Source organism: Castor canadensis, chromosome 8 (genome assembly GCF_047511655.1).
Source record: "Castor canadensis chromosome 8, mCasCan1.hap1v2, whole genome shotgun sequence".
Taxonomy (NCBI): Eukaryota; Metazoa; Chordata; class Mammalia; order Rodentia; family Castoridae; genus Castor; species Castor canadensis.
The window spans coordinates 96,845,643-96,851,642 of NC_133393.1; positions in this window are offsets into that span (position 1 = coordinate 96,845,643).

Sequence of the window (6,000 nt, forward strand, 5' to 3'; positions counted from 1 at the left end):
ATAAGTTGTGTGTTTGAGTTTGGAACAGCTCCAAACCACTGAAGGGAGCAAGCCTAGTTACACCCAATAATTTGCATGCTTGAGTTGGCACAGTCTTAGGTGCAGAGGTTGGCAAGATGTGGTATAGCTGTTTTTTGTAAGATGTTTACGTTCAGAGGGAAGCTGTCACAGGTTCCTCCTGTTACCAAGGATTACAATGTCACACTCCCTCCCCTGAGAATAACCTCTCCACCTCATGATGCAACTGTATATAATAAACTCACTGGGGATTCCAAGATGGTGGCTAGAGAGAGGAAGCAGAAGAAGTGCCTCCTAAAGTAAAATCTTGGAGAGGCGCTGAAGACACACCTTGCAGGCAAGGCCACTGAGAAGGGGCAAAACTTTGACTCCTCCACACCTCCAGCCTGTGCAGTGCATCTCCACTTTATGTTGAACATAGCAATGAGGAGGGCCCCTGGGCTGCCACCAGATGCCTGCGCCCTGACGGCTTGGGAAGACGTGGACCACAAGGTGAGCTAAGTGGTACATGGTATTCCCACAGACAACCCTGGGCCACATCAGCATAGCCCCCTGGACAGACCGACACCCACCCAGGGTAAAAAAGAGAACTGAATAATAAGCAATAAGAACAATAAAGACACGTAGCAAAGAGGGTATAAAGACATGTAGCAAAGAGGGTGGGGTGCCCTGAGCATGAAGAGGGGAGGAGGGGAATCCCTCATAGAACTGTAAATAAACAAGCCGGGCCTGACAGGAGAGGGCAGCAGAGGTGGCGCACACCCAGCAACCAGGAGTGGGAAAGCATGTGAAACTGGCAGAGGGAGGAAAACTCCACAGGACGGGGGGAAACCCACTTCCCATGTGAGCTGTTAATAAACACACAGGCCTGAGAAAGCAGGTGCAGTGTCACCTCCCCCAGTGTGCTTGAAAAGGGGAAAGCTTGTAGCAGTGGCATCCTGCACAGGAGAATTCTGAGTAAACAAAGCCTGCTGGGGCCAGGTGAGTGCTAAGCTCACTCCAGAGATATGCATAAATAAAGCCTCCAGCAACAGCAAGCTGAAAGCAGCAGGCAGGCAAGCCACAGCCGCAGATAGCCATTCACAGAACTGTCTCCAAACTCTGTTTTTTCTCTCTCCTTACCTTTATGAGAAAACAACCAAACTACACCTGCATGCTGAAAAATGTACTGAAACTGTATTGCATTTGAACTTGGGACACTTGATGGGGTTTTTTTGTTTTGTGTGATTTTGTGCAGTTTTGTTCTATTTTACTTTTCCCCTTTGATGAGACAACTACAGAACAACATCTGAGGCACCATCTCCAGGACTGGAGGCTGAGGGACAAACACCAAAATTACTAAGACTGAAACTTCATTGCATTTGAACTTGGAGATTTTTTTTCTTTTTGTTTTATTTATTTTTTTATTTTATTTTATTTTATATATTTTTTCTTTCATTTACTTATTTTTTATTTTTATTCTATTCTTTATTCTTTTTATATTTTTTATTTTCAATCCTCTCTCTGTCTCTCTAATGCCTTTTCAGCTTATGGTTGATTAGTACACTGTCTCTCCCTATTTATACATTTGAAATTTTTTTTGTTTCTTTGTTTTGTTTCTTTTCTACTTGATGATTTGTTCTTCCCTTTTCCTTTCATTTCTTTGTTTTCCATCCCCTCTCACCCTTCTATTTTAAATATCACTACCACTATTATTATAAGTCAGAAAATACTTAATTGCACACAGTACAGTGACAATAACAACACCAAGGGCATGACAAGAAGAGAGAAAAACAGGGAAACCAGTTTTCCCACAGCAAAAAATTAGTACAGGAACCACAGGGAAATGAGAAAACAGATACTCAGATCCTGACTCCAACAAAATGAAGATAAATTATGCCAAAGAACCCAATGGAGCCCACAAGAATAATTTAAAAGAAGACATACTACAGGTACTCAATGAGAATTTTATAGAGATGATACTGGATAGGGTCAACCAAAATTTACAGGAGACACTCAAGAAATTCCAAGACAACAAAAATAGAGAATTTGAAAAAGCAAAAGAAGAAATAAAGGAAACCATAGAAGCACTGTACAAACACCAAAGTGAAACAAGAACATGATTAATAAAGATAAATGAACTCAGGACAAAAATAGACAACATTAAAGAGGAAACCATCCAGGATAGGGAAAACATCAGAAAAAAGAATGAAACAGAATTGCAAGACAAAATGGAAGGCCAATACAGCAGAATAGAACAAACAGAAGACAGAATCTCAGAACTTGAAGATGAAATGGCAATTAAAGGAAAAACTAAAGAACTATTAATTAAACAACTCAAGACCTGTGAAAAGAAAATGCAATAACTCACTGACTCAATCAAAAGACCAAACCTGAGAATCATGGGCATCAAAGGAGAAGAGGTGCAAGCAAAGGGAATGCATAATATATTCAACACAATAATAAGAGAAAATTTCGAAATCTAGAGAAAGATATTCCCATACAGATGCAAGAGTCCTCGAGAACACCAAACAGACCAGATCAAAATAGAACTACCCCATGACATGTCATCACTAAAACAACAAGTTCAGAAACTAGGGAAAGAATATTGAAGGCTGTAAGAGAGAAAAAACAAATAACATACAAAGGTAAACCCATCAAAATCACAGCAGACTTCTCAACAGAAACATTAAAAGCAAGAAGAGTATGGAGTGAGATCTTCTGGGCACAGAATGAAAATAACTTCACACCAGGCTACTCTACCCAGCAAAACTATCATTCAAAATAGATAGAGCAATAAAAGTCTTCCATGATAAGCAGAAACTAAAACAATATGTGACCACAAAGCCACCACTACAAAAGATTCTTCAAGGGATTCTGCACACAGAAAGTGAAACCCAACATAACCATGAAAGGACAGGCAGCACCAAACTACAGAAAAGGAAAAGCAAGAAAGTAGACAGTAACCTCAACTTAGGTACACACAATCAAACCTTCAAACAACTGAGACAACTAAATGACAGGAATCACCACATACCTATCAGTACTAACACTTAAAATTAATGGACTTAATTCACCTATCAAAAGGCACGGTTTGATGAAATGGATTGAAAAAGAAAACCCAACAATTTGTTGCTTAAAGGAGATCCATCTCACTGACAGAAATAAGCATAGGCTTAACATGAAAGGCTGGAAGAAGATTTAAAAACCCAATGGCCCTGAAAACAGGCAGAAGTAGCAATACTTATCTCTGAAAAAGTAGACTTCAAACCTATGTTGATCAAACGAGATAAAAAGGACATTCCATACTAGTAAAAGGGAAAATAGACCAAATGCACCCAATGTCAAAGCACCCAATTTCATCAAACATACCCTGAAGGACCTAAAAGCATATATAAACGCCAACACAGTGGTTGTGGGACACTTTAACACCCCATTATCATCAATAGATAGGTCATCCAAACAAAAAATAAATAAAGAAATTCAAGATCTTAAATATACAACAGATCAAATGGATACTTGATGTCTACAGAACATTTCATCGAACTTTGACACAATATACATTCTTCTCAGCAGCCCATGGAACCTCCTCCAAAACAGATCATATCCTAGGGCACAAAGCAAACCTCAGCAAATTAAGAAAATAGAAATTATACCATGCATACTATCTGATCACAATGCAATGAAACTAGAACTCAACAACAAAAGTAAAGAAAAACAACATATAAACAGCTGGAAACTGAATAACTCATTACTTAATGAACAGTAGGTCATTGAAGAAATAAAAGAGGACATTAAAAAGTTTCTAGAAGTCAATGAAAATGAAAACACAACCTACCAGAGCCTATGCAACACAGCAAAGGCATTCCTGAGTGGAAAGTTTATAGTCATGAGTGCATATATTAAAAAGACTGAAAGATCCCAAATCAATGACCAAATGACACATCTCAAACTCCTAGAAAAACAAGAACAAGCAAATCCCAAAACAAAGAGGAGAGAAATAATAAAAATAAGAGCTGAAATCAATGAAAAGAAACCAAAAAAAACCATACAAAGATTTAATGAAACAAAAAGTTGGTTCTTTGAAAAAATAAACAAGATCAATAGACCCCTGGCAACCTGACTAAAATGAGGAGAGAAAAAACCCAAATTAGTAGAATCAGGAATGCAAAAGGGGAGATAACAAACACCATGGAAGTCCAGGAAATCATCAGAGACTACTTCAAGAACCTATATTCTGATAAATTGGAAAATCTTAATGAAATGGACAGATTTCTAGATACATATGATCATCCAAAACTGAACCAAGAGAAAATAAATCACCAGAATAGATCTATAACACAAAATGAAATTGAAGCAGCAATCAAGAGTCTCCCCAAAAAGAAAAGTCCAGGACCTGATGGATTCTCTGCTGAATTCTATCAGACCTTTAAAGAAGAACTGATACCAACCCTCCTTAAACTGTTCCACGAAATAGAAAAGGAAGGAAAACCTAACACATTTTATGAAGCCAGTATTGCACTTATCCCAAAACCAGGCAAAGACACCTCCAAATAGGAGAACTATAGGCCAATCTCCTTAATGAACATTGACGCAAAAATCCTCAACAAAATAATGGCAAACTGAAATCAACAACACATCAAAAAGATTATTCACCACAACCAAGTAGGCTTCATCCCAGGGATGCAGGGGTGGTTCAACATACGAAAATCAATAAACATAATAAACCACATTAACAGAAGCAAAGACAAAAACCACTTGATCATCTCCATAGATGCAGAAAAAGCCTTTGATAAGATCCAACATCATTTGATGATAAAAGCTCTAAGAAAACTAGGAATAGGAGGAAAGTACCTCAACATTATAAAAGCTATATATGACAAACCCACAGCCAGCATTATACTTAATGGAGAAAAACTGAAACCATTCCCTCTAAAATCAGGAACTAGACAAGGATGCCCACTATCTCCACTCCTATTCAACATAGTACTGGAATTCCTAGCCAGAGCAATTAGGCAAGAAGAAGGAATAAAAGGAATACAAATAGGTAAAGAAGCTGTCAAAATACCCCTATTTGCAGATGACATGATCCTATACCTTAAAGGCCCAAAAACCTCAATTCAGAAGCTCCTAGACACCATCAATAGTGACAGCAAGGTAGCAGGGTACAAAATAAACATAGAAAAACCATTAGCATTTCTATACACTAATAATGAACAAACTGAAAAAGAATGTATGAAAACACTTCCATTTACAATAGCCTCAAAAAAATCAAATACCTACATGTAAACCTAACAAAAGATGTGAACAACCTCGACAAAAAACTACAAACTTCTGAAGAAAGAGATTGAGAAAGACTATAGAAAGTGGAGAGATCTCCCATGCTCATGGATTGGTAGAATCAACATAGTAAAAATGTCTATACTCCCAAAAGTAATCTACATGTTTAATGCAATTCCCATCAAAATTCCAATGACATTCATTAAGGAGATTGAAAATTCTACCATGAAATTTATATGGAAACAGAAGAGGCCACAAATAGCCAAGGCAATACTCAGTCAAAAGAACAATGCTGGAGGTATCACGATACCTGACTAACAATAAAAACAGCATGGTACTGGCACAAAAACAGACATGAAGACCAGTGGAACAGAATAGAGGACCCAGATATGAAGCCACACAACTATAACCAACTTGTCTTTGACAAAGGCGCTAAAAATATACGATGGAGAAAAAGCAGCCTCTTCAAAAAACTGCTGGGAAAACTGGTTAGCAGTCTGCAAAAAACTGAAACTAGATCCATGTATATCACCCTATACCAATATTAACTCAAAATGGATCAAGGATCTTAATTCAGACCACAAACTCTAAAGTTGAAAGAATAGGAAATACTCTGGAGTTAGTAGGTATAGGTAAGAACTTTCTCAACGGAACCCCAGTAGCACAGCAACTAAGAGGTAGCATAGATAAATGGGACTTCATAAAACTAAAAAGCTTCTGCTC